Source organism: Aptenodytes patagonicus, chromosome 14 (genome assembly GCF_965638725.1).
Source record: "Aptenodytes patagonicus chromosome 14, bAptPat1.pri.cur, whole genome shotgun sequence".
Taxonomy (NCBI): Eukaryota; Metazoa; Chordata; class Aves; order Sphenisciformes; family Spheniscidae; genus Aptenodytes; species Aptenodytes patagonicus.
This window is the reverse complement of record NC_134962.1, coordinates 10,601,431-10,620,817: the sequence shown is the minus strand read 5'-3', so window position 1 is coordinate 10,620,817 and position 19,387 is coordinate 10,601,431. Positions and strand designations below refer to the sequence as shown.

At 36.3% G+C, this 19,387-nt stretch overlaps 1 protein-coding gene across 7 annotated transcripts in view; it reads right to left on the bottom strand.

Moving 5' to 3' along the window:
- The window catches only part of SULF2 (sulfatase 2), a 169,392-nt gene that overhangs the window by 108,493 nt on the left and 41,512 nt on the right, over positions 1-19,387 (bottom strand). For 5 of the 7 annotated variants that reach the window (XM_076351662.1, XM_076351672.1, XM_076351664.1 and 2 more), the window contains exon 3: positions 4,723-4,789. The exons of the other annotated variants lie outside the window; for them this stretch is intronic. The gene's annotated coding sequence lies outside the window, so the exon portion shown is untranslated. The remainder of the gene's footprint in view (positions 1-4,722; positions 4,790-19,387) is intronic. 7 annotated transcript variants of the gene reach the window in all.

Below are 19,387 nucleotides of genomic sequence, written 5' to 3'. Positions count from 1 at the left end.
ATAAGTACTATATTTCATAGGGTACAAAAACATTAAAATGATTACTCTCAAGCACAGCAATAACCATAATTCTTACACAACAAACATGCACCCTGTTAAACAATCAAATAAATTTACTTGCACAAGTGTCACAGACAGTGTAATTTGTCCCAGTCATCTTTAATTGGTCCTTTCTCTTTAAACACAGGGTTGTTTTTTAATATATGGGAATCGCTAAACGAAAGAATGAAAAGCAAAACTTACTGTGGCTTGCAATGCATCTATCATCATTCAACTTCCAAGTGCCTACTAATGAATCTTTGAAATAGTACACATCTTTAACTAGTCTCTAGTGGACTATATTCTTATATACCATTCCTCAGAACTCATCTAAAATGCTCCATAAATTTAGTGGCACAGAGCCATCATGTCACACTTCTTTAACCTGTTTCCTCTCTTCTATTAGAACTGAGGCACTCATTTGCTGTTAATTACTTCTAATAGCCAGAAATGCAAAAGGGTGATAGAAACAGACAGGGTGGCACAGAATTTGGGGTCCTTTAACTACACCTGCATACCTCCCTCTGGAACTTGAAAGTAAACCTTGAAGCCCTCAGTTGCTGAAGCTCCCTTTCTGTTAGCAAAAAGCTATTTAGGTTGCTGGCAAGATGCACCTCAGTGCTTTCACACAGCTGGCTCATACGCAGAGGATAACAAGCTGTTACTACAGCACTTACTACACTCATCAAGTAGTACACAATGGTATGAACCTGAAGGTTCCCATCACCCTTCTCACAGACTGGCCTGCAGTAGTCTTCCACATGACAACAAAAGCAAACAAAACAAAACCAAAAAAATCTCAAGCAGTAACAAAACAACCCTCCACCACAGAAAGCATGTTTAACTGTAAATTATTACACTAACATTTAACTATTAATGACTTCTGTTGAATATCTGAGAAATTACTTAAAGCAAGGCATTTCCACAGCTGATAGCTTAGATTACAATGGCCACCATTTCCTGGGTATTTAACTATCTCAGAAGCACTGCACATGCTAAACTGCAAATGAAGCCAGAGACATGCTTATGACAATTATGCTGTAAAATGATACAAAAATGCAAAGTCATCTAGATAAATCAATCCCCCAAATTCCTAAGCTAATCACTAAATTTTAATCTAAATTGTGTCTCGCCTATCTTCCCCTTGTCTGAAATGGTGGCAGTAATGATACCTGATTTGAAATTACTCTAATAATCACAAAGTATTTAGGTATTATGTTGATAGTCACTGTAAAAGAACCAAAGTAGTTAATAATTCTCCACTCAGGTTCACTATTGTATAGTGCCTGATAAGCCAGGCATCAGGACAGTAAAAAGAAAGTGCTGCAGTTACCTGATGCAATAAGCACCATCTGTCCTGCATATTGAACAAGGGAAAACAAAACAAATATTTATGACATGGTCACATACAATGATAATGTACTTGTGCAAGGGACCAAACTAAAAGAACACTTGAGTGCTCAACTTTACAAGCATAAAATTAAAAGGGGGTGGGTGCGTATTTAAGTATTTAACAACAGCAGAACCTCAGTTGTAAAAACAGTTGTGACGCTCATTCACAATCAGTTCAAATTCAGAATTGCAACTCTCACATAAAGACATTAATCTCCCTCTCATCAACCTCTCTTCAGTAACAACCATTTTTCACTCCTCCACCCCTTTGAGCTTAATTTTGCAGTGAGCAGAGACAAAGTTGAAGCTTTTGAGGAGCTTTTTTACACTCTGCTGTAACACAGTCAAGGAGCATATACAAGTATAATGAAATTGTTTCTGTGCATGCAAGAGCAGCACATTTCTCCATGAGTAACTCTTACTAGCAACATTATTGGCTGCAGAAAAGTCAAGGATGGGAGCCAAATGTACCACTGCTTTCCATTAAAACTCCCTGTTAAAAAGGGAGACAAAGCCAGATTCCTAGGACAGTGGAGGAAATAATCATAATAAAGACGTAGTTCTACTGAAAGCCACACACAATAGCAAGGTCAGCAGAGTGGTGCCTCTGTATGATTTAGAATTAAGCTTATAATAGGTTTCTCTAGTAGCTCACATGTGAACTGCTAAGCAATTTTTTCCTCCTCTCTTGCTGTATCATACTAGGAACAGTAATAAGTAGTATGTCAACCAAAGAAAATGCCTAACACTGTTTTATATAAGAAAAAAAAACCCAAACCTAAAAAGCCCCTTAAATCTACTTTGTTGTATTTCTTTAACTCCTGAAGGATTGAGCATAGCCTCTACATTACTGCCAAAAGCCTGAATTGTAGCAAAGCTAAATCCTACAAGCTCCAAATTCCTAAGATTGGAACAGCTATAAAGAAGTTTGCAGCCACTACAACCAGCAGCTGCTGGTGTTGTAAATAATTTTATTTTAATTAGACAGCTTTTGCAGCGTTTCTCATTATCCATATACTTAAGTACAATCAGGCTCAAAGCCTGTGCAATTACTTCCTTGGTCTACAACATAACAACTTGAGCTGTGCAAAATATTCACAGTGAAACCTAAAAGTCTTGAAAGGTAAAGTTTGCTCATCTTTATTTGACACATTGCAGTGAAGAACTTTTTTTTTTTAAATAGTAGAGAAAGAGTTGCTCAATTTTTATGACCACGTGACAGGGTTTCTTAAAAAATATTAACCAAACAAAAAACATTCACACAAATCCAACCGCTGACACACTCCACACCTGCCTATATTGAATACTAGGTAAGAGATTTGTTATTTATAAAATGACATAAAAGACTTTCTGCAATAGACTAATAAGGATGCATTGCTAACACCACACATTCAGTTGAAACAAAATTATAGAATCCTGAAACTGACACTAAATCCAAATTTTAAGTACTTTCTCAGTCATGCACTAAATGGAAGCATAACATGAAACTTTCTAGCCAAAAAGTCCTCCGTACGAGGGGTAAAGATAGATAATGGCAACAATGGAGGAATAAAAACCTACCTCTCATATTCAGGAAATTCCAAATTCCCTAATATTAATGACTGGCTACATTTCAATTTGGGCATATTTTGTCCTTTATAGGTATATGCTAATATGAAGTGAAATATATATATAAAAAAAATTAAAAAAATAAAAAAAAAACCCAACACACCATCGGAATAATTTTGTGAGTACAGACCAAAACCTCTTTGGGTTCATTGGAAAGAAGGGACAGAAAACCATACTGACCAGTTTATCTAGTCACTTCTTAATAAGAAAGCTTCCTCTCCTCCTTCTGTGAGGACTCTCAATCACAGAACACTTCCAGACGTGAAAAAATGGGTGGCCACATCTTCAGACTGGCAATGGCACAACCCATCAAGATAGTTACTTCCACCCACTGGTTGTTACTCCCCTCTACCTCCTTCCGTGCATTTACCCTGCACCATGTTCTTTTACATTAGCATCACAGGAAAGTACTAGGTCCTTGCTTAAAACTGTAATTGCAAAGTAACACGGCGAAGGGTGGAAAGAGAGGGCAAAGGGCAGAAAGAGAAAACATACCAAACAATTTTAGAGTATTCAGAAAGCAATGAGAAGGGAATGACAAAGACAAAAGAAATCTCTCAAAATGCAAGAGAGAGAAATCAAGCAGTACAGAAGAGAAGGAGTATGAACAGCTTGTCTAAACAGAAACATCAGAGGTAATTAGCAAAAAAGCAGCACAGATGTTTGCTTCCCTGCTCCAATAAAAGGTAAATGAACTGATCTTTAAATAGGACATGCTTTAAAGATTCCAACCTGTCCAAGAGCTCAGCTATAGTATTAATTACACCAATCTGTCCTCTGAATTTATTGTGAAGACCAGCATTAAGACCAATGTACTGCAACAATCTTATTCATAATAGTCATTCTTGTAACATCCTTCCATGAGTCGGACATCTAACAGCAAGACTAACTCCCGGAGTGAGGTATGTAAGAAGAAAAGCATCTAGTGCAAATAGCAAGATCAGAGAAGAGAAAGATGGACTATATTTCCATTACATTGTGCTGGTACATACTACCAGACTCTCACAGCCTTGGTTTCAGATTTGGACCACAGGTCTTAAACTGAAGAGGGACAGATAATTGTCTGAAAGTACATGAAAAAGATTCACGATTCCACATAGAATACTGGGCACAGGACAGACCTTCTTCAATATAAGGCAAATGTGACATGGTTAAAAAATTATATCTTAGCAACTTAGAACACTGGAACCGCAAACCTGATAGTTTCATAGAGTCCAGAGTGTATTTTAGTACTACTTGATTGAGAAGCCACAGTATCAATGAACTATATTCAGAATTTTAAACCCCTCCTGCCCACACGAGATCATCAATTGTCAGAAATCAATACATCTATTAAGCTTAATACAATTACACTGATTTACAATAATGCTTACTTTTTCCAAGTTTTCTCAGAAAAGCCGCACTTTCTGTAAAGATCAACCATCAGAAAAACACTTGACAATTTTTCAACTGTCAGGAAAATACTAGCTTTCCATTATTTGACAAAAGAGATTTCCTGGAAACTGAAAATAAAATTATTTTTTGCATACAAAAAGGAAACTTTGAGCTCTACTCCTCAGGCAAAACTACTCATCAGTAAATAAACTTTGAACATGTCTACAAATGTCCTCATGGAATATGAGTGAGTTGTAAGCACACCACAGACTAGGCAATTAACATAGTACAAGAGGGTTTTACACTTACAAGGTCAGCAATTGGTCTTCTATAGAGGAACACTGAGGCGAGTAATCAAGCTTTCCAGTATCAGCAGCTGTAAAATATTACCATGAACAAATTGGTAAGCGATTCACTAGTGTGCACAATTTTGTTTTTATTTACACATGTAACTAAAGCAGTCCACTCATTAAAATCAGACTTTAGGAACCCATGGCAAATACCTTAATCTGAGGTTTCCTCCAAAGAGACAGTGCAACAGCATTGTTATATTCCCCCTTCTAAGGTACTGATTTATTCAGGACATGAAAAACTGTACCCATTAAGCTAACAGCACTCTGTGCAACACCTGCAGGAAGGACTTCCATGCAACCATTAACTACCATTAAGTAAATACTGATATGACCGATTCATCTGGACAAAGCATCAGGCGAAGATGAGAACAGTACCACCAAAGAAACCACACCATTTTGCAAAACTATCCATAAGCAGTCCTTTATTTCCCTGTTGCAGAATTAGTTTTAGAAAATGCTGCTCATAACTTTGGCCTCTCAGGCATTCTTTTCTCCTTCAAAACACGAAAGTGTTTTTTTTTTTTTCCTGGCATACAGTACTAGCTAGTTTCCTGCCACACTTCCCGCATACAGTTGTCCTACTAGCATTAAACAAGGACTGATATGCTACTCTGCTCACTTCCAAGTTCTTCTATCACTGACGCTGGATGGGCATCATATTTAATACTGATGGTACTTAGGGATTCCAAAAAGAATCCAAATCTTGCTGAACTTGTTATTACTAATACAAGTTGAGAAACAGCCAAAGATTCTTCGCCAGGACTGCCTGCAGTCTCTGTTGGGCATGTGAAGCCTTGCAGGCTGCGACTCTGACACATGCCAACAGCACAATTTCTTTAAGTCAAGAAGTCTGCTCCTAACACATTTTGTATTCCTTATGACTCTTTCCTATTAGGATAACCTCCAGATCTGGTCTGTAGGTAGAATTTTCAATCTCTACTGTTATAGACAAAAATACAGGGAGTTACTTCTGATGATACTAGTTATAGTGTTGCATGCATAAACCTGAGGAAAGCAGAAATAGGCCCCACCAGGGCACTGCAGCATCAATAGTGCCAGGGAAGCAAATGTATCTGTATACACAAACACTGCCATTTTAGCAAATTCTCAGACAGTCTAATTTTCAGAAGTGCTGAAGACTCAAACCTGCAGACAGGGGAAGTATAGCTATAAATAGTCAGCACAACAGAAAACCCTGGATCATTAAAAACCTGTTCAAAGAAGCAACTGTGATTAGTCTTATTCACCTGCTGTGGTTTAGCTTTTAAGTCTAAATCAAGTCATGATAAGAGTAAGTTACTCATGTGAAAAGGAAGATTTAAAATTTTTAATAACAAGTATTAAGAAAAGTTTAAAAAGTTACCATTCAGCCAATATTATTAATTTGCACACCAGAAGCAAAAGCTTAATGTCAGACAAAACACGCTGCTTGAAGGGAAAGAAGGCTTAAAAATTGGCACCATGTTAAGAAATCAATGCATTACAAAAATAGTTTACTATGATACAAATCCCAGCTATTCAGGTGTCTTGAAGGTTGTATCATAAACTTAGGACTTTTAACCAAAAGTTACTTAATATAAATAATTTTTTAAATAAAGTTGACTACATATAAATCTCTTAATTGTAGTCACTCTAGTGTCTATTACAGCAGACTTGAAATGTGAGCACTGTTTTTTCCTGAAAGAGGTGCAACTACAGACAGAGAACACAGTTATTTAACTACTTTCTACTAGAAAGTGATGCTTTGCAGTTGAGTACATTATGCATTTGTTAGGGAGCATCAAGATCACTTTCAGAAAGAGTACGGAAAGCTTTTGCCATGAAAAATTGACATATTTTCAGATACATATTGCAGTATTCTATAGAAGATCGTAAGTTCTCCTCTAAGCTCCTGGCTAGTGCAAATCTTTTAACATCTTATAAAAAATATTGGAACCAAGCCACAGTAACCTCTTCACACTTCAGGCTGTTCACGTATCCTATTTCACGGCTCATTCAAAAGGAAGATTAGAAGGACTTTTTCCATTTCATATATTAAATGGTTTAATTCACAAGGGATTCGTGTCAACGTAAGTATCCAAAAATAGCATGCTTCCTGTATAAATCGTATTTTTTCATCCCGATTAAGCCATGTTGCACCTGCACAGTCACCCACTGCCACTGCTGCTCTGTGTTTCAAAGCATAAACCCTACAAGTAAGGAACTACTCAGCCTGGATCTTTAAACTCAACTCCTGTTTTCTAAGAAAATAAGAAATACACGACTAACTCATTTTATTATGTCTTTAATAATAATGTGTCCACAGAAAGAAGAAAAACCTCAGAAAAATACTGATTTGTGAAGAACTTGGATCTTAAAATAACTCAAAGAATTTGCAGTTGTGTTCTTTCATTAAGGACTGAAACTAATGTCTACGATGACTCCTGCAGAAAGCAACATGAAATATTTTAGTAAAGACTAACAAAAGTTTCAGGAGGAAAAAAAAATAATATTTATATAAAATTTTGTTGAGCTTTGCTGCAATTTGTCCTATCCTGGTGACAAATACCAGAGGACCCTAAATAAGTAAGACCTCTGACATCCACTTTGTCTCCCAAAAGGTGTTCTTCCTAGAATGTATGGCCACAGCATTATACTGGTAAATCTGTTACCTCTTGTGTCTTAACAAGATCATAAGTTGAACCAGCAAAACTGAAAACCATAAGTAATTAAATAATGTGCTAAGTAACTTTCCTCAACAATCAAAGGAAGATTTATAGAGTTTACAGCCAAATTCCAGTTTCCAAACTACTTGTACTCTTGGTTTTATTATGTGTACTTACAGCTTTTTATGAGCAATATGGTAAACTGTACCCAGCTATTTTCTTGCACTATTACAAAATATATAATACATTGATTAGCCCATAAATTCTATTCACAATTTTTGTCCAGCAGTAATGCATTTCACTATTTACACAGCTGTTACTATAGTAAATCATTGCAGGAGGCAAACACAGGATACTACATTAGATTCGGGTAGTCTGCTGCTGAATTGTCCCAAGAGAAAAGCAAAGAACAAACCTGTGCTTCCTGAGACTCAGCATTCCCTTGTCAGCAAACATGTGACAGACTTCGTAGCAGTATGTGCATTTCATCCTCCTATAGTGCTGGTTCTAATAGAGGGCGACAACTTACTAGTTCTGTCAGCTAGTTGTTGGGTTTTTTTTGCTCAACAGCAAAAATGTCTTAGGGGGAGCTAAGTGACATCTACTTGGTTGGTACAATATGCTACGTCTGATTGGGTTGATGTGTTTAGACGGCAATGCAGGGCAGTAATATGCTAGCTTCAGAAATGCAAGCACAGTGAGTATGCCAATGCATTGCTAAACACAATTAATGAGCCCTGAATCTGAGCAGGGCTAATTAATCCAACTGCAAACTTTTCACACCTGATGACTGTGTGCTCCTAATTTTCTCTACAAAGCCAAGGGGAAGGGGAGGATTGAGCTGGGACTTCTGAAGAGTTGCTGAGAACTTAGAACTGTGGTTGAAGTCAGAGTCTTTGCAGTATAGAAAAGACTGTATGAGAGTAAACTAACTCCAGCTGAGCAGCCTTCCACCTGCCAAAGCAGCAGCAATAAAAATGCACAAAGGATACTTTTGACTTGTATCTTTGTCTCAAATTCATCACTTGTAAAGTGCAACTATAACCTTTTCCATTCAAAAGGTACACTAGGAAAATTATTAATTTAATAATATACAGTGCTATTTCATGGGAATGATAAAAAAATTTCTACAAAGAAATCTGCATTAAGTAACCTGCTCAGACTGTATGCAGTAATTTCTATTCTGGTACTTCTCAACAATTCAGTGCCAGGTTCTGCAACACTGCAAGGGAATTGTTCTAACATGTTAGTGGCAAAGCTCACTAAAATAAAACTTTAAGCACTTTGGGGTAGAGTGTACTAGGAGTCCTAAGAATAAAGTAAGAATCTCATTTTTAGCAGTGATGCTAGCAAACAGCACTCAAGTAAGTGCTTGAAAACATATTCTGCACTGACTCTCATATCATGTTTGCTTTTCGGAACATTGAAAAGTCACCAGTTTTAGAAATACATTTCATTTAAAAACTACCAGGCATGATGTAGGTCACAGTATTTTAAGCATAAACAGTCTGATAAACTGATTTTCCATTGTCTTGCCCTGTGTCACCTACACCTTTAAACTTCTTGGAGCAGGGAGCAGCTCATGATCAGCTTTTGTTTACATGGAAGAATATGGTGCCCAAGAAAAAAGGGGCACCCTTGACAGTGAAAATACTAGTTCATTAATTTGATAATAAAAGCACAGTTGCATTAATGTCAGAAAGAATTTAAGTCCAACAGTAAGCACCTACTGCATGATGGTGAGGTAAACACCCTAAATAAATTATGATCTCTTCCGTATCCTGAGAGAGAACTGGCTTTGTTACAAGAAGCAATTTCTTCTTCAGTCATAAGCAAGGAAGCCCTGCCTATCACTTATTTTAAAATTTACGGGGCTTCAGAAACCCAAGTAGCTTTTGCATAGATTCACGTAGCATTATGAGTTTCTGCACACTTTGCAAACAGGGTTAGCATGAAGTAAATCATATTGCTATAACTCTGGATTCCAAATTTCAAATCCAGAAGAGATTTAAAAGGTAACATGCAAAAAACTGTCCAGCAGAAAAAAACACTCACCTAAGGAAAGAAGAATAAGTATGTTGTGTGGAATTTCAAAATTACTATGAATTATCAAATCCATGCCCAAAACACCCTAAGGAATACAGTGTATAAGATGTACGCATCCTTTGACTCGGCAGTGTACATTGAAGAAAATAATTCAGAAGTGAAAAACTAAGAAGAGTAGCCATTTTTCCTTTTTGATGTTTTATTTCCAAGTAAGACAATCTGGTCATCCCTGCATCTGAGACATCTCTGATAAAAGCAAATGTTGCACATGATCCATGAGAGCTAAGATTGTTTGTGCTGCACATCACTGGTCTTATCTACAGAAACTGCAGCTAGTCTGGGACAAGATGAAAAAGGATAGTCTTCTCAGATTAATAACTGTTTTGCGGAAAGGAAAAAACATAGCTGAGAAAACTGCACACAATCTATTGTATATAAGCCAAGGAAGCTAAATCATTCCAGCAGAAAACAACAAGAACTTTTCCTAATGATAACTTAAAATCAGATACAAACAAAAATTTTATTAACTAAATTTTAGTTTGTATTCTTTAAGATACAGAAATTAAAGAGTTAACAGCTTAAAAAATTAAACAGTTCATAATAAAACTGAGGCTTCCTGTGATCTTTATTCTCCAACAATATTCTTTATCACAGGATAAGGGGAGATCTGAAGACGGCAACTATTAACATTCAAAGAGTGTTAATGTAATTAAATTCAGTTCTAAACCTCCTCTTGTTTCATGAGTCTTTAGAAAGCTGCTTTCTTTTGCATCTTTGAAGATGTATAAAAAGGTGCTTTTGTATTAAAGCGGAATTTTCCATTTAAGGTTTTAGGCTGTGCTTCCAAAAGTTATATAAGACACTTCACAGACTGTGATCAGAACTCAAGGCTGTCGTATGTTAAATTGGTTTACGAATTGGTATTAGTTGTGATCAAAAAAAGAATTTTGATAAGAAAGCTGAAGGCATCTAGTAACGGAGACTAGAGAAACTACTACATAAAAGCTGTATTATTTAAAACATCATTTAAAATATTTAAATGCAAAAGAAGGTTAAATGCATTTGAAATGTACTAAGTACTCCAACACTTTGCTTAGCCAAAATGCAAACTATTTCTTGTTGTTCCTTTCCTACCACCTTTTAAGTAGCTATCTTCAGGCATGTGGTAGGGGAGAAGACACTAGGTCTGTCATCTTCTTTCTGAGGCATCACAGCCAGACTGTTGCTATAGGGGATTTTAAACACTAGAACTTCAAAAAGTTATCGTAAGAATGAACTACCCATATGATTAACTGAAGTTAAACACACAAACTTCCCTATTCAAACCTGTTGTGCACCTCTTTCACGGTGATCACTTGTAACCAGAAAATTATATTCTTCCACAATGATCTGTCCCTTCTTGACTTTGAGGCAAACCTTTGAACTTTTCACTTTTCACTCCTTCACATGTGCAGGAGCTATGCACTGTAGTACAAGCATTATAAGTATTTCACTTTTTCTAACTTCAAGGATAGTTACTATAGGATTCCAAAATAAATTTCACTAGAAGATCATTCAATTAGTCAGTTTTAATATTCTTTCATGGGTACTTGTTTGTGAAGTTCCTTACATCCCAGATAAAATTTTTACTTATAAACAGCCATTAAGAGCATCCCAACTTTAAAAGCAGAAGGCCTAGTTTCATTAAATTTTTGGCATGAGAACAGCTATCATGAACTTTTTTCCCCAGTGCCACAGTTACTATTCGCATTTACATAAACAATGCAGAGACATCTGAAGTTATCAATATCCCAGCTCAACAATACAGTATGTTTGCAATTAATAAACCTAACTTGCTTCTACTAGAGACAAGTATCTCTGTTATCAAGGTGTTATCATGCCAATCTATCTACAGTTTGACTAGGAAAGCATTTACGAAGAAATCTTTACCAAGTCAGTCCATTAAAAATATGGATCCTGATATAAGGGATCTGCAGGTAAGTATTTAGCAGAATAGTTGCATAAAATGGGGGGAAATTTGTATGATATATTCAAGAGTAAATACCATCTATGAGAGGATTTCTCTGGCATTTTTTATGTATGAATTTTTTTGGCTAATTTTTATTTAACATTCAGTTCCTCATTATTTCATTCTAAATGCTATTCCCAGTTCCACTTAATGAGGCAAAGAGAGATAAAGGGATGATAAAATTGAGGATGTATATTAGAGCGTTTAGATTTGTTTACTATGCTTCATAAGTAACTTGTCTACAAGCAGAGTAAATTCAGAGTTTAGTCTCTTCTTCCTTTAGCTAAGAAGTTTCAATTTCAGATTGTGGCATCACCAACAGCAGAAATATTTCAAGTATTCTGCAAGCTGTGTAATAACATCAACGGCTGTATGACAGCGTGCAGCCTTAAGACATATCACCTGTTCAAGATGATGTTCCTCAAAATTTGACTACATTGCATCTCAGCTATCAGTACTGCAGATATTCTTGCTCATGAACAGCATATGTTCCCATCTTAAGTGAAGGTAACTACAGGTGTAAACATTTTCCCTTTTCATCCAAAGTTCTTGGCTGTGTTGTTTCTAAGGGTAACTTTTTATCATTTTCTTTATGATTTCATAAAATTTCTCCTCTATTTCCTCTAGGAAAAGGCAAAGGTGCACTGAAGGTGTACACTGCATACAAACAATACACAGAAGGTCACTCTGAAATAACACCTAGATTGCATACCCACAGTGTGCCAAAAGTATCAAAAACTTAAGTTTCTGCTGATGCAGAACAACCACCCATTTCTAGCCCAGCTGTAGCAAGTGGCATAAGAAAGCCAACTAGTTGTATTACTAAGAGATAGAAAGCTTCAGAATTATTAAACAGCTCATCAAGTATTACAAAGCATGCTTGAACATGGCAGCAATTTGGAACTTAAGTTACTCAGGCAAGTCCTAGCTCAGCAAGATAATGAATAGTATAGGTGATCAAATTTCAGGACTGGATTCCTAATGACCATCCTTCTGCACAGAATCTTGAGGGTAGAGGTTGTTTAAGGCTTGTAGCTGGTTTTTGAGTGTTGGGGTATAGTGTATTAAAATGTATACATATATATGCATACATATATATGCATACATTTGTATTTATACACGTATACGTATATGTATACATTTTTATATGTGTGTGTATATATACAAACAACCCCCACACACACACATCCCTTCATCCTTGGAGATTTTCAAGACCAGACTGGAGTAGCCCTGAGTAAACTGGTCTGTCCTCATAGCTCATCCTGCTTTGAGCAGGGGGCTTGACTAGATGTCCTGAGGTTCCTTCTAACCAGAATTTTCTTATGATTCGTATATAAATATCATCCTGCTTAAAGACATTTTCAAGTTTGAAATTTATTTAGAATGACCAGAGCTGTAGCAGCTGCAAAATGCACAGACTATCATTAGTATCTGATGATACTATTTGAGGATAGTATTGACTATGATCAAATAATCAAATGTGAAGCCTATTATATTCATCATGAACAAGTATATTTCTCCTCATTTTCTCAGCAGTCAAAGTAGTCAAAACAGCACAAAGAACAACACATGATTTACCAGACTTGCTAAAAAACCTGATTATAACATACAGCACAGACTAAGTTTTTAAGAAGGGGAAGAATAAAAGAAATGGAATACCTATGTATTATCTGTGATTACAATAACTGACATTTTTTATTATTTACATAGTTACTGACTAAGCAAATTTTTTTTTTCCTCATGTGAAAGAGGAATGATAGAAGTACTAATACCGTTACTGATATTATCTATTCCAGATAATGAACTTCTCAAATCTTTCTGCCAAAAGAGGGTAATTTGGACAAAATAACTTTAGGAATCCAATATTAAGAAGTGTGAGGACGTATTCGTTATACTGTATTAGCCCTCTTCTTTAGATGTCCAAGCTATGATACTGCATTCAGTGTATAGGAAATGGAATAAAGGTGGGTTTCTCTGGAAAGTAATTCAGGACCACTAATTTAGGAACCAAATTTAAATAGAGGAAAAAGCATCATTCCAGCCTGGATATCTAATTTACCTGATGCAACTTTTACTACAAGAACATTCTTTGTGAAGTAATTATGCAGTCTGTGATTTCAATACCTAATAAATTGCTTAGACACCATTGTTAACTCTTACTGTGTCATTTTTGTTTCCTCAGTGTTAGACTTCCACACCTTTACATTCTACCATAATCGTTTATTCCCATAGTCATTGATAGACCATAAAGTTACTGAGTAGTACATGTCGTTGTCACTTTTAAAATCAGAGTTCTTTGACAGTGCAAGCATCTTGATATTTGCAGCTGTTTATTTCTGACAGCTTACTAAAACAAGCAGAATATTGTTTCACAATTCTCCCCCACCAATGTATTTATCAATATCTGACAGGAACATTTTAATGACTTCCCAGCACTTGTATGAGTGGTAGAGTGCCTAACTCCCTTTTGAAATTAACCTGGAAGTCATTTGCTAAGGTTTAAGTTCACCATATGCTTTATTTTCTCAGTCAAGCTTTACAAAAGACAAGTATGTACCATTTTTGGTAGAGATGATTAAACCAGGCAAGAAGTAACCTGAAATGATTACTGGTGAACTGAACCATGAGCCCTTCACATACACTAATAAGCAGTTTAGACACATGGGTAGTTTCATTAAGTATAAACCGCAACAAGTCTTTTGCCTAATGTGATCATACCATAAATGCCAGCTGAATTATGTAACAAGAAGAGTTATCTAAGAAGAGGAAGCTTCCTTTGCAATGGTAATTACAAGCAAAACAATGAGGCTAACTGCTTAACCAATATAGTTAAGCAAACCAATAAGGGTATGTTAAAGGGTACAAAACACTATCAGTCTCTTTATGAAAACAACTTTCTGGTCAGGGGTCACTGACTGCTGTACTTTCTCATACTCTGTACTCCCCATCTGCCACATATATATTCTTATTAACAATCATGTCAAAAGCCATGGATAATTTTAAGGAGAGGTAGATCCAGCCTTGACCTCTGAAGTACACGACAAGCACATCAAGAAACAGGAACTGTAGGTTAACGATCTGCAAAGCTTAGAAAACAGTGGTCAAATACATACCTTCAGAGTGCTGACAAGCGTAAGAAACATCACTGAGGAAATGTACCGAGGTTGGAGACTGATTAGACACTGAGAAAGGTGCTGCAGTAGTTGTACGTTAACTGTAAGTTTTCAGTCTACATTATAGCTTTGCCTTCCTGGATTACTGTGGTAGTTGAGACCCCCAATTTAGTCAAGAAGCAACACAATAACTCAGAATACTGGAGAGCTTGAGTTTACCAAGTACCAAGAGTTATGAATAGAGCTTTTCAGACAGACAGTAAGTTCTTGGATTCTTGTTGTCTATTTTGTGGCGGCAGTTGAAGGCAAAAAAGAGCAAGAGAACTCACAGTTCTTACGCTCCAGCTACTAAAAGAGGAAGATTTTACTCTGTGCTCCTCACACATCAAAGAAATGGAGTCCAAGTGCAATACATGAGGAATGTCCTCTCATTCACAAGGCTGCTTTCCTTCAGCTACTGTTTAGTCATCTTGTATACCTCAACAGTACTAAAGAACTTACTGCTGATTCATCACTCGGGAAAGGAGTATGCTGAAATGGCTTGGTAGGCATGTAGGCAGGCAGAGACATGGATCTTAACTTCTGTTCCCAGATTGACAGAGTGCACAACAGACCCTGAAAGTACTAAGAGATGAAACCTCTTCTACTAAGCATGGGAAGAAAGGTGGACGGAAATATTTTTTAAAAATATTTCAAAGTATAAAGGTATATGTAGAAATACATACACACATGTACAGCCCCCCGAACACACATTTATCTTTGTTCATACACACACACGTGTGTGTGTGTCTATACATATATAGACACACACACACACAAAAATAAAACAAGTCTTACATCCTTTGCATACTTTCTATTTTCCTGGAGTTCAGAAAACTGGTTTCTATTGTGGATTAAGATTCTTGTACATTTTACTGACCACAGCATAGGACCATTGTAATCTTCATGAAACAGATTTACCATGCCATTGAGTAATCACAGGAAATTCAAATTCAAGCATGCTGCTAGAATTCTGTATTCATTCAGCAATTTTTTTTTCCAGTTTGACAGCCCACACTGAGATCAATCTCAAAAAATGTTCCTTTGAATTACAAATACCCAGATCTCCTCCATTTCTATAGCTCTAATAGCATTGAACCATTGTCCTTCCTACCAACCTTCAGATGACTCTGAGATTAGACAAACTTAATCAGAATTTACTAATTTTCCTTGATACCTTAGCCTTAAGTAGTCATACTAAACATAGCACACAAAAACCCCTAAATTAAAAAAAAAAAAATATATAAGCCATTTCCTAGATCTGCCAGCATTTCTTTACCTCTGTGATCCCCATAGTCCTGGTGAGTAAGAAGGGGAAGCATTACAAATTGGAAGTTCCAAAGAATTGTTTCTTACATGGCCCTTCACAATGTGAAATATGCTGTCGTTAAGGATCATTACTTTATAGCACTCCTGTCAAAATTACAACATTCATTCAAAACTTTAGTGCTGTAGCAGATTGGTGCCAAAATAGTTCAACTTCAAAAACATCCTATCAGTTTCCTTGTGACCCAGAATCAACATAGGTTTTTGATGCTATATATTAAATAATTGAAATATTTGTCACAAGACTTCTGCTTTCTAGCTGGTTTGAAGAGCACCCCTTCCTTCTTTAGGGAAGAAAAGTAATTCCTACTTTCTGCCATGCCATCTAAAGTTGTCAACCAGCCAGGCATCTCAGGAATCCTACTTCTTGACACCACAGTTAAAAGCTCTGTCTAGTAAAAATACTGTAGCCCAGATTATTAAGAAGCATTTTTTTTTCTTTCAGATAATCTTTTTATTGGAAATTTATATAACATTGGAAAGTCAGGATTCATCTAGCACCGAGAAACATGGTCCTTCACCTTTTTACAATCCTGCTGAAAGTAAACACCTGATGCAACTGAAGGCTACGTGAGTACCAAATAGATAAAACCCAAGCTTTGCTGAAATACCATGAAACCTGCAGAATGGTCAACATTTCCACAGCCAAGTCCTACATAATTCTGAAAACAAGGAAGGTGATGAAAGTCTTTCAGGTAAAATACCAGTATCCACTTTTTTCCCCTAAAGGAACAGAGTTTTATTGTATTTGTTGGCAAGTTTAAATTTGTTTTTTTTCTTTTACAAGGCATCTTTCTTTAATTCATATAAAACTGTATATCATTCTGCATACCCACAGTTAAACGTCTTATCTACAGAATTTGAGAAATAAAGTTTTTATATATATGACTAAGATTTCAGAAAATATGAAAAATGCAACAGCCAGTAATTGAACTTCTGTAGTTGATTGCCCCAGAACTACTTTGTATGGCATACTAATTCCAAAGACAGATTCTATACAGCACGCTAGAAATTGTTTATGCAGATCACATTTATGATCAAGAGGAAATATGCTACTAACTTTTATAACTTGGATAAGGTTTGATTAAATCTTCTTACCAGAGTAATGGGTGCAGGACTAAGGAACTCAAATTTTGTTTTCCTGGTAGAACCCTTGATCATTTTTATTCATTTGTATCACCAGGGATTCTCTGGCAAGTAAGCAAACACCTCCCAGCAACTGGCTGATAATTTTGAGGTTACAAACTATCTTTTAAAAAAGACTTAGCTGAAAGAAGTAATTAAATGCATACTTCCCTTCATACCTTCTGTGAATAGTTTGCATGGAGATAAGATAGAGATGTGACAAATACTTGTCATTCGCCTGGCCACAAATGAAAAATATTTTCAGATTTGAAATTCAATCCTGAATCACTGTCTGTACATATTCACCTCAATATTAAATCTCAGCAACTTTCACTTGTTACTTGATATAGTTGGTAAGTGTCTTTACCTTAGAATTTCATCACAGAATGCTCGTATGACAACAAGTCACAGCAGTATTATATACACATAAGAAAAACCTCAAGGAAGAGAAAACAGGCACGTGAACATTTTTCTTTTTTACAAGCCAGGATATATTCACAGCAACACAATGAACATACAACTAAAAAAATTGTTAAGTTACAGTTATTGCATTCATAATGCATTCTACAATTAGGCATGTGTTACACCTGAAGAACTGATAACATCTATATATGCATATGTTGCTATCTCCTACTGTTACCGCAGTGTATTATTATTTGCCATATGGTTGGAATGGGATGGTTGCTCACTGCAGTCAGGAATGGCTGGCTATATCTAGACTATTGTGATTACCGAATACCAGGTTTAGGGTGATTACTTTCTGATGTTTTTAACATTTTCTTCTTTGCAGAATGGTAGTTTGATGCATCTCTATATGACTCCACTTTTCCATTATGCCAGACACAGCAGAGGAAATTCATTAATTCACACTAATGATGAGGGGATCCTTTACAAAGTTAGTTCGGAAACGTGCGATGTGACAGAATTTAATCACATATATTGAATCATGATGTTATGTTTGCAAAGCCAGGTTTTGTTTTTAAGTAGTTCTCATTAGTGCTGTGTACATGTCTAGCACTTAAGTTCTACTACAGAACAATTTCTTTTGTAAGCCATTAAATTAACTAACTTCATTTACATGTGGATTTGCCTGTTACATCCAAACACAACTCCTTTCTCTCCTTCCATTCATAAATGGCCCTCTGCAACATGTCACTGTTCTTCAGCCCTGGTCCCAGCTCCACCTAAATTTCCTCAAATCATAACTAGACCAAGAAGTATTACACCTGATTCCAAGCTGTGTTTGCACTAATTGATTAATACATGCACAGACTGACAAAAATTGGCTAACAGAAAATTGTTCAGCTGAAGCTTTTACCTCAAGCCTTTCCCTGAAACAAGCCACTTATCCGACCCACCCAACCACCAGTTTCCAAAAATACATACGTTTACAGCTGATACCTCTGTCCCTCTAAAATTACTTTTTTATTAGATTACAAAAATTATGGAGAAGCTAGAATCTTGCCTACATAACCTCCCCAAGGTTTGATACTGTACAGCAATACATTGCCAAAGGGGTACCAATTATCTACTTAGAGAAAGAAACAATTGTTGGTGGGTTTCATGCATGCTAGCAACAGAAAAGAAAGGAGAAACTTAAGATTCTTCAGTTTCTGAATATAAGAATCAAATTCCCTTTCATTTATCCTGATGCAAGGTCAGAAGTACTTTTCTTGAAATCTAAAGAGTTATACTAGTAAGAAGAGAGTCAGACCTATATTGTATATAACAAACTTTAAACTATTTACTGAAATATATGTATTCATGTATACAGTATGTGAAATGCATGACAAGCATCATCTGGGAAACAACTCCATCAATTGATCCCTTTAAAGACTCTTTTTTAAGGAGGATGGAAGGAAGAAAGAATTTTTTTTTCCCTTCCTAACCTAACGCTGCAAATTTCAAGAACAGATGCAGTAAGCAGGGACTTTGAAACCTTGCTACTGTTCCCACTTTCCCCCTCCACTTCTATGAAGCAAAGGGTGCTGGTTAAGCAGTTCCTTGAAAGCAGAACCAGTCTGAGTGCATCAAGTAGAGACAGACTGTGGCTATGAGTCTAGCCAGGAAAGAATAGCTGCTGGGCACACCACCTGCCACTGAAAGGGAACAGGAAAATTAACAAGCATAAGCACTGGTCTTCACTTTTTTGAACAGGAGGGCTGAGAGCGGGAAGAGATGGAAGAACGAAGAGAGAAAAGTTATGCTTGAAACTGGAAAAGAATACAGGAGCAAACACATAAGCTTCTAATCAAAGAATAAAAATAGTGCATCTAATCAGAAGAAAAATACTCCATTACTCCAAGAACAGGAATACAG